The sequence below is a fragment of the Neopelma chrysocephalum genome, unplaced genomic scaffold (genome assembly GCF_003984885.1).
Source record: "Neopelma chrysocephalum unplaced genomic scaffold, ASM398488v2 Primary Assembly neopelma1_295, whole genome shotgun sequence".
Classification (NCBI taxonomy): domain Eukaryota; kingdom Metazoa; phylum Chordata; class Aves; order Passeriformes; family Pipridae; genus Neopelma; species Neopelma chrysocephalum.
The window spans coordinates 184,439-194,173 of record NW_020897957.1 but is presented as its reverse complement, the minus strand read 5'-3'; positions in this window follow the sequence as shown (position 1 = coordinate 194,173).

The window sequence follows — 9,735 nt, the reverse complement described above, 5'->3', positions numbered from 1 at the left end:
AGTGCTGTTCTCCCACCACAGCAATCCAGTTTAGCTCATTTTGGGGACAACAGGGTCAAACTTGGCAGTGCAGTGATTTCAGTGCTGTTCTCCCACCACAGCAATCCAGTTTAGCTCATTTTGGGGGCAAGAGGCTCAGACTTGTCAGGGATTAAATGACCATTATTTCAAGGTCCAATTGGCAGTGAATGGTGGAAACTCATTCAGCCCAAAATGTTTAATCCTATTTTTCTGGATATGGAGTGGAGGGACCACACAGCCACTTCAACCTTCCCCTTCTGCTTGCTTTTATTAAAAACAAGCCTTTTTGAGCTGAAAAGATCTTCCACCTTGCAAGGATTTAAGGAAAATGCCTGGATGTGAGTCACTCCCAGCTCAAAAACTTGAGTTGACCAAAAATTGCTTCACTCATACAGAATAAAGTCATTTTATGTCGAGTTCAAACCAGGATGTTTCTGATTAGAACCCAGAGGAGACCCTGGAGATGCTCCCAGGGCTGGAGCCCCTCTGCTCTGGAGCCAGGCTGGGAGAGCTGGGGGGGTTCCCCTGGAGAAGAGAAGGATCCAGGGAGAGCTGAGAGCCCCTTCCAGGGCCTAAAGGGGCTCCAGGAGAGCTGGAGAGGGACTGGGGACAAGGGATGGAGGGACAGGACACAGGGAATGGCTTCAAGCTGAAAGAGGATAAATTTAGGTGGGATATTGGGAAGGAATTCCTGGCTGGGAGGGTGGGGAGGGCTGGAATGGATTTCCCAGAGAAGCTGTGGCTGCCCCTGGATCCCTGGGAGTGTCCAAGGCCAATTTGGTTGATTTTGTTCACTAAATGAGCCAAGAGGGTTGAGCTTCTACCTCCTGGAACACCAGAGGCTCCTCTGGAGCTGGGAATGGATCCTTCCAGCCAAGAAGGACAATTTGTCTTAGTTGGAGCCTCCATAAATCTTCTTCCACGAGATCTCACTGGTCATTAATAAAGTCTGAGTTCTCATCCCAGCTTTTCTCCATGCAGCAGAGGTGGTCAAGCCTCTTGGATGCTGAATTTTATTATTCCCTGTAGAAACCTGTGGGAGTTTCTCTGGAGTTCAGCTGCTGTTGGCACAGGGAGTGAGGGGCTGCAGGAAGGGCCAGGGAGGTTTTCCTACGTTTCCCAGGATGGTTGGGGTTGGAAGGGACTTAAAGCCCATCCAGTTCCCCCCCTGTCATGGGCAGGGACACCTTCCACTGGCCCAGGTTGCTCCAAGACCCATCCAAACTGCCTTTGGACAATTCCAGGGATGGGGCAGCCACAAATTCTCAGGACAACCTGTGCCAGGGCCTCCCCAGATGATCAGATCTTTGCAGATGAGGCCAGTTCTGTGGCTTGGGTTCTTCTCCAGGGGTTATCTTTTCCCTGACAGGGGTTTTCTGAACCCACAAAGGGAATCCCATCCCGAGCCAGCCCGGGAATGCCGTGTTTCCATGGCCAGACCATCAGCATTTCTCCCAGAGCTCAGGGCAGAGCTGAGCAATCAGGAGGATGATGCAAAAGGAATGTTTTTAGGTTCCTCTTGTTGCCAAAAATTGGTTAGACTTCCTGAACTGCCCAGAAAAAGAAGGAGGGACCATGTCCAACCAACCCAGAGTGGCCTGTGGAAGCTCTGGATCTGATCCAAGCAGGGAGAGGAGGATTAAGCAGAGTGGAAAACAGGCAGCCCTTGCTTATCATTGATTCCAGTTTTGCCCCAAATCTCTGGATCAATATGGGAACAAGAGTGTAATTGGTCATTGCTGGTGTGGCAGGAGCACCTTTTCCAAGGTCAGACCTCCCAAGGTGAGATCTCCTCTGGACAGCACATGGTGGGAACACTCCTGGAGAGCTGGGGGAATGTTCCCCATGCCAGGGGGGGATTTAGGGTCTTTGGAAAGGCAGGCTGAGGGTGCAGGAAGGGCCAGAGGACAGGCAGGTCCTGGGCAGTGCTTTGGGCTTTCTCCACCCCAAGACTCCAGGAACTGGATCCAGGAATCAAACTGGAGTTGGACACAGCCATGGAGTGGAGGAGAAACTGGGCCCTGCCAAGACACGATGGCCCAGGAGAATTCGAGGAGATGGTGAGATGGGAGCTGGTTCAGGGTGTCCTGTGGGACACACAACATGACCTGGGACATTTAAGCACCTGAGTGTGACCCCATGGAGTATCTGAAGGTGAGAAGTCCAGGTTCCTCCCTGAGGAAATGGGGTCACCCCCCCCGGCCTGGAGAGTGGTTCAGGGCTGTCTCTGAGCCATGTTTTCCCCTTGCCAATGAGGAATGAGCTGTTCTCTTTATTCCTGGGCCAGAAGACACTCCAAGCCCAAGCCTGCTCCATCACCATGGGGTCTGTTGTGTGTCCTTCGTGGAGCTCCTTTGGTTTTGGGACGTGCTGAAGATCAAATTTATCTCCCAGAGGAACTTTGGGTGCCCTGTGCTCCATCCCCCCTTTGGTTCCAAGTGGTAACAAAGGGAAATGACTCCTGGGGTGGTCAGTTCTTCATGGAAAACCAGATTGTCTCCAAGGAGTGACTCAGGGAATCCACCCCCCTCTGGAACATGGGGACAGTGACCCAGCAGGGCCTCCCAAAGCACTGAGGGCTCAGTGTCCTGCCCCAGGAGGGCAGGAATGTTATTCCAGGAACATCCCCACTGGGCTCAAAAGGCACAATTGTCCAGGACCTGCTTTTAGGAGGAGCCTTAAACTCATTTCTGGCTCATGGCCACTGTCAGGAGCAAGGGCTGAGCGACAGAACCTCCTGCAGGGCGGTGGGAATTGTTGCTTTGATGGCTTTAATATCACAATTCCCTGATGGTTCTAAGGCCAAATTAAACTCTGAGTTCTGGAGTGACCTCCAAGGTCACCAGAATTGTTGCTTTGAAGGCCTTAATATCAGAATTCCCTGATGGTTCTAAGGTCAAATTAAACTCTGAGTTCTGGAGTGACCTCCAAGGTCACTGGGCGTCCTCTTGAGGCACCACCATCTCCAAGGAGAAGACACACAGCACGGAGGAGATAAAGAGCAATGGGATGTCACACTTCCAGCCTCTGGAATTCCACGTGCCAGAGCCTCAGATTCCAGCCTGAGACACAGGACTTGCATTTTCTGGCACACAGGGACATCCAACCCCACTCCCAAGGAGCCTGGGGCTGCACCTCTGTCCTTCCAGCAGGGATTCCAAGGAGAGGGGGCTCCTTTTTTTTTTGCAGCCCAGGGAACTGCTGTCCCTTCTAATTAAGTTTCAGGGAAAGCAGTCGCTTCTGGGAAAGATTTTATCAAATTGAAGCCCTCAAACCCTCAGCTCCAAAGCCAGGATCCCGATGCCCCCACAGAGATTCCTACATCTTATAATTATGGTCTCCCTCGGGCTGGGCAGATGCAGAGTAAGGGATAAAAGGGAATGAGAGCCAAGGTCCACCCCCAAAATCCCAGGAAATTCTGCTAGAAGCCAAGTTGTCCTCTCCTTAAACACTCCTAAAGGGGTTCCTCACAGCACTGCCCACCGATTCCAGAGCATGGAAAAAGATCCTGCAGGAAATTTAAGGATTGCAGGAAATTTAAGGATCGCAGGAATTTTAATATTGATATAAAAGGAATTCCACAGGGAGGAAAGGCCCCTCTGGCAAGAGGAAGAGGAGCAGAACTGAGCCCTTCCCTGAGAATCCAGCCTGGATTAGATGTCCAGCAAATCTTCTCAGTTCTAAAGGGGGTGAGAGTGCTGGAGGAACAGCATTCAAAAGGTGGGAAGCTCTTGAGCTCTTCTTTGTTAGACCAAAAGATAAAAAAAAAAGGGCAAAAAAAAGATCAAAGCATCTGAGAAAGAATTTGAGGGGGTTTTTGCTGAGAATTGAGGATTTCCCAACCCCCTGTGAGTGAGGGTTTTTGCAGGGTTCCTGTTCCCAAAGGGAACAGAGCCTGGAAGAGGAGGGGGATGACTTTGTTGCCCTGGGAATCACAGGAAGAGAAGGATTTGTCTGCTGTGACATTTATACAAAATATTATTAGATAAGTAATTGTAGTATTTCTCCAGAGTCTGGAAAACCATCTATTTTCACTGTTTCTATTGATTCTCCTCCCAGTCTTGGTGTTTAACCTCTTTTTTTTGGTACCTGAGCCCACTCCAGCTGCTGCCTGGGCCGGGAAATTGGAATCTCATCATCCAGACAATGAATTCTTCACAAAACTTGAACCGAAGCCCCAACAGTCCCCAAGCTGAGGGATAGAGTTGCTGCAGACCGTGTCCAAAATAGAAGAAACAAAACAAAATCCGAGCCTCAACCATTCAGATGGAACAGCAGCCACCCAAAAGTGCAGCCAGCAGCACAAAAAAGCAGCCACGCCGTGCCCTCACCAGCTCCCACTCTGTAATTAAATGAAAATGCTGAAGGTTTGGTATTTTTAAAACTGGGCTCTGGTTTCCTCAGGGAAAAAAAAAGAACAACAACAAAAAAAAAGCCTTATGTTCTTTCCCTGAGTAAACAGCCCAATTTGAGGGGCATTAAATCCTCCCGGCTCAGCCAGAGCTGGAAGAGACTTTCCCTCTGTTATTTTTTCCCCCCTGTGAGTTGTGATTTTGGCCCCCAGTTGGAGGGTTCCTCGGGGGGACCAGAAGCTTCCTTGTGGCACTGAGAGGGATATTTGAGCTTTGGCTGATCCAGAGGAAAAGTGTCTGCGCCTGTCGTGTGAGAAACCACTGGCACTGCAGCGGGGAGGAGGGAAGGGTTGGAAGGGTTGGAAGGGATCTCCTTCCAGCATTCCAGCCTTTTCCAGCCCTTCTGCTCCCAGGGCCGAGCAATTTTCCTCTTCAGTGGGATAAGAGCAAGGGAAAGGCAAAAAAAAGAGCATTATTGAGGACGACCAACAGCAAAGGGACTTTTCCTCAACCCCAACACCAAAACACCCCAAATGTGGAGCCTGAGGGATCCGGAGCTCGGACATTCCCATTCCCCTCCATGGGACAGACACCTTTTCCCATCATTCACACGGAAATAAAGGCAACTGAATCCTGGGAAATGAAGTTTTGCATCGGGATCTGGCCCAGTTTTCCAGTGCTGCAGGTGGCTCTGTCCACCTTTCTCCATTAAGATATTTTGGTGTTTGGCCTGAATATTATTTCTTTTCCATAAATTGAATGGCTGGGGAAAAGAAATCCTACATTTTGTGCCAGAGGCAGGAAAACCACCTAAAAATAGTATCGACAAAACAATTTTCACAAACAGTGGAAAAGTCTGAGGAGCTGCCTGTGGAATTCTTAATTATTTTAAGGATAATTTGCTTGCTTTCTCCTGGTGGGATAATCAGCTGCTGTGGTTATTATTTCAAAAATAATGTAAAATGTAATATGGAGATATGGATTATAAGGAGTATAAATATATAATATATAAATAAATATATAATATATAAAAATATACAATACATATAAATATATAATACATATAATTATTTATATATAATATATAAAAATAATGTAAATATAAAAATATATATAAAATATATAAATAAAATTATATATAATAGAAATATATTTATAATATAAATAATATATAAATATACATAAATATATAAATTAAATTATATATAATAAATATATCTATAATATAAATAATATATAAATATACAAAATATATAAATGAAATTATATATAATAAATATATTTATAATATAAATAACATATAAATATATAAAATATATATAAATAAAATTATATATAATATAAATATATTTATAATATAAATATAAATATAAAATATATAGATAATATAAGTAAATTATATATTATATATAATAAATAAATATAATATATAAATAGATCAGTCTTGACAGATCTATGTATGAAGGGTGAAGGGAAATTTGATGGTAGAAGCTGGGAGAGAAGTTTTGGGGTGGGAGAAGAGACTGTCTCGGAATCTCCATCCATTGTGAGCCCTGGGGTGCTCTGAGGATTTCATGGAAAGGTCCTAAGAGGGATTTAGCCCAGGAAATGCAAAATACCCAGGAAAGAAGGAAATCCAGGGAAGCCAAAGGCTGGTTCAACCCCTTTTTCCATGGCTGGAGATTGGATGTTCAGCTGGAGATTGGATGGTCCCCACTTCCAGGCTCAGCTCACTTTGGGGTTATTTCCTGGGGATTTCAGCCACTGGAATTTCGTGGAGAGCTCCCTGGGATGGTGAGGGATGCTCTGAGGTCCTACAGGAGTAGGTTGGGAGAAACCTCCAGCTGAGGGGGCTCAGCCTGGAGAAAAGGAGGCTCGGGGGGGACCTTCTGGCTCTGCAACTCTCTGACAGGATTGGGGAGCCAGGAGAGGCTCAGGTTGGACATCAGCAGGAATTTCTTCCTGGAAAGGGCTGTTAAACACTGGCAGGGGCTGCCCAGGGAGGTTTGGAATCCCATCCCCGGAGGTGTCCCAGGAAGGACTGACCGTGGCACTCAGAGCTCTGGGCTGGGGGATTTGGTGGGGATCAGTCAAAGGTTGGATTCAATGACCTTGGAGGTCCTTTCCAGCCTTGAGGACTCTCTGATTTGATGATTCCACGGGGTGTGATCCCATTAATCACAAATCTATTTGTTTGCCCCAATCTCTGCACCTGCCTCTCCAAACACCTGCTGTGCCTGGAAATCCTGGGAGCTGGGCTTGCATCCACAGTTTTGGGCATGTTGACATCCCTGTTTGGCTGCAGGTCCTCGTGGAGCTACAAGACTGGCCCCAATTCCCAGGGAATTTCCCGTTTTTCCACGTTGGGTCAAGTGCAGCTGGAAAAAACCCTGAGATAGCTGGTGTGAGACAGTCTGAGCCCTGCACAAAACCTCTTCCAAGCTGGAGAACAAAACCAAAACAAGGCTTCTCCAAACACCAGAATCCTATGGAAGGGGGGCATTTCCCTCTCTCTCAAACAACTCCAGCTCCAGCTGGATCATTTTGGGATAGAGAAAGGCATTTAAACAATCAGCTGAACCAGACCAGGCCTTTTTAAGAAGAAGTCATTGCATTATTTACTGGCCTTGGAAGTGCAGGAGAGGTCAGGCTTCGTGTCCAAAGCCAGTGGGGGATAATCCAGCTCCAAAGTGCAGCTGTAGAAGCCACTCCACTCCCGGATTTCTCCTTTAGTGGAGCTGAGCCCACACACAAACCCCTCTGCAGAGCTGGCACAGCTCCCCCCTTATCTCCTGCATCAGCATCCCAGACTTTTCTTGCTGACAAAGGAGGAATATTTACGCCAGGAGGCTGTGGGAACACAGCATTCCCCCCTGGCACGGCCTCCCAGGCCCTGTTTGCAGTCACAAATCAAGAACCAGGCACTTCACCCCTGTTTGCAGTCACAAATCAAGAACCAGGCACTTCACCCCTGTTTGCAGTCACAAATCAAGAACCAGGCACTTCACCCGTGTGGGGCTGAAACATCCAACCCTGGGGATGGAGAAGGGCAGAGCCTGGGCTGCGAAATCAGGGCTGACTCTGGGAGCTCCAGGATCTATTCCCACTGGGAATGCTGGGGTTGTTGGATTATTTACCAGCTGGCATTAATTGTTGTGGAAGTATTAAGTGTGACATTGTTGTGCACACAAATCTCATTTTTCCCCTCACCTCGAATGATGAACCCCTAAACTTCACATCTAAACAGGCATTTAGGGAGATTTCTTGAAAGGTCTGATAATCTGACAGTAGAAAATCCGAAGCCTTTCAAGTGTCACCAACCCCAAAGTCACAAGGAAAAGCCAAAGAAGGGCTCTGGAAAATCTGTCTGAAGTGGTTCTGCCTCTGCTGTCAATCAGCACTTGTGGTTCCTCACAACTTCTTTGTACTAAGTTTACTCTGAAATTTGACTCCTGCTGTTGCTGTGGTTGTTAAACGAGCCAGGAAGAATTATCCTTGTTTTCCTCAGTGCCTGAGCTTATGGCTTTGCCCTCAGTGAACACTTGGAGATGAAGGTTTAGCCCTGAAGTTCACTAATAATCATTAATTCTGTTTTTTTTTTGTGAGGGAATCACTTGAGTGCTCACTCCAATGTCCTGTAGAAATCCATAAAAACAGTGGGTGGGTTTGATGTTATTCCCTGATAATTTTAAAAAAACATTTATTGTGTCTTTTAATTGCTTTTTTTTTGTATGGAAGCTATTTTAGTGAAGGGGCATCTCCTGATTTAAATGCAAAAGACACCTCAGACTTGTAATGAAAAGGATTTTGGGATGATCAGAGTTCATAATTCCTCTCTCCAGCAGTTCCATGTCTTCCCTATGCTGGAAACCCCAGAGGAGGGTTGAGATTTCCCCCCCCAAAATTCCTATTTGTGTTTTCTTGCTGACACCAACTTACCTAAACCAAATATTTTAGTGACCTTGTAACACTTTTCCCAAACTTTCCATGGGGTGAGGGGGAATATTCTCAATTTGGGATGGAATTTTTTGAAGAAAGGGACATCAGAGAAGGTTAAATTTGGAGCCTGTCACTGGTTATCAGGGAACCCACACAGAGTGTGGGGTTTTTTTACACCACATTTTACAGCCTCTGGGAGTGTTTAAACCAAACTATGACCACTGTTGAGCCTGCCCTGCTTTCAGGCCTCATTCAGTGGAGACAATCCAGCATTTCCCAGAATCAATTAGGTTGGAAAAGCCCTCTGAGACCCCGGAGTCCAACCTTTGACTCCACTGCTGGAAGAGGGTTCACATGGATGCAACCACAGAGTATTTTCTCTTATCTCCCTTTAGCTGGGAGTTAATGTAGGAAAGAATATTATCCTGAAATCTGCCACCCCTCTGCTTTCAGACCAAACATCTTGGGGAAAAACTGAGTTTTCCAAAGGGGGATTCAGGGTGGACGTGGCCTGTTGTTGTCCCAGCAGAGAGCAGTGCCAGCAACCCCAGAGCAAAGCTGCTGCACTGCCCTCCTTGTGCAGCCTCGGAAACATCCCAATATTCACTGAAAGGTCACCAAAGGTCTGGCCTGAAACACTTCTGCCTGTGCTGAAAACACCTTTGTCCTTCCCTTCCCCTCAGCAGCTCTTGGGGATTTGCTCCGTTGGGGCCGAGTAGTTCAAAAAGCCCCTTAAGAGGTGTGGGATTGGCTGGGGCAGAAACAGCAAAACCATTGACCTCACACTTCACCCGTGATTCCAGCAGGGATTGGGAAATCTCCAGGACTTCCTGCTGCTCCAAAGTCTGGGAAGAGTGGGGCAGAACGAGGTCTGGCAGTGCTTTGGTCACTGGGGCTGCTGCTGTGCTGGGCAGTGTCACCCCCTGGGCTTAGTTGTCACCTCCCTGGTTTAGTGGCCCCTCTCAGGTGTCAACCTCGTGCTCCCCAAGGTCAGGACTGTCAGGATCTTCCCTGGATCTCTGTTCAGCTTGACCAGATAATTTGGGGGTTAAAAGCAACCCCCCTTGAAGGGCATTGAAAGGAGGGATCAAATTAGAGAAAAACGGGGGAAAAAAGGGACTTTCTTCCAGTCTGATCAGGAAGTGTCCAGGGCTAGGTTGGAGCAACCTGGGCTAGTGGAAGGTTTGGGAAGGGAAGGGAAGGCTTGGAAAGGGAATGGAAGGAAAGGTTTGGGAAGGGAAGGGAAGGTTTGGGAAGGGAAGGTTTGGGAAGGGAAGGTTTGGGAAGGTTTGGGAAGGTTTGGGAAGGTTTGGAAAGGGAAGGTTTAGGAAGGTTTGGGAAGGGAAGGTTTGGGAAGGTTTGGGAAGGTTTGGGAAGGGAAGGTTTGGGAAGGTTTGGGAAGGGAAGGTTTGGGAAGGGAAGG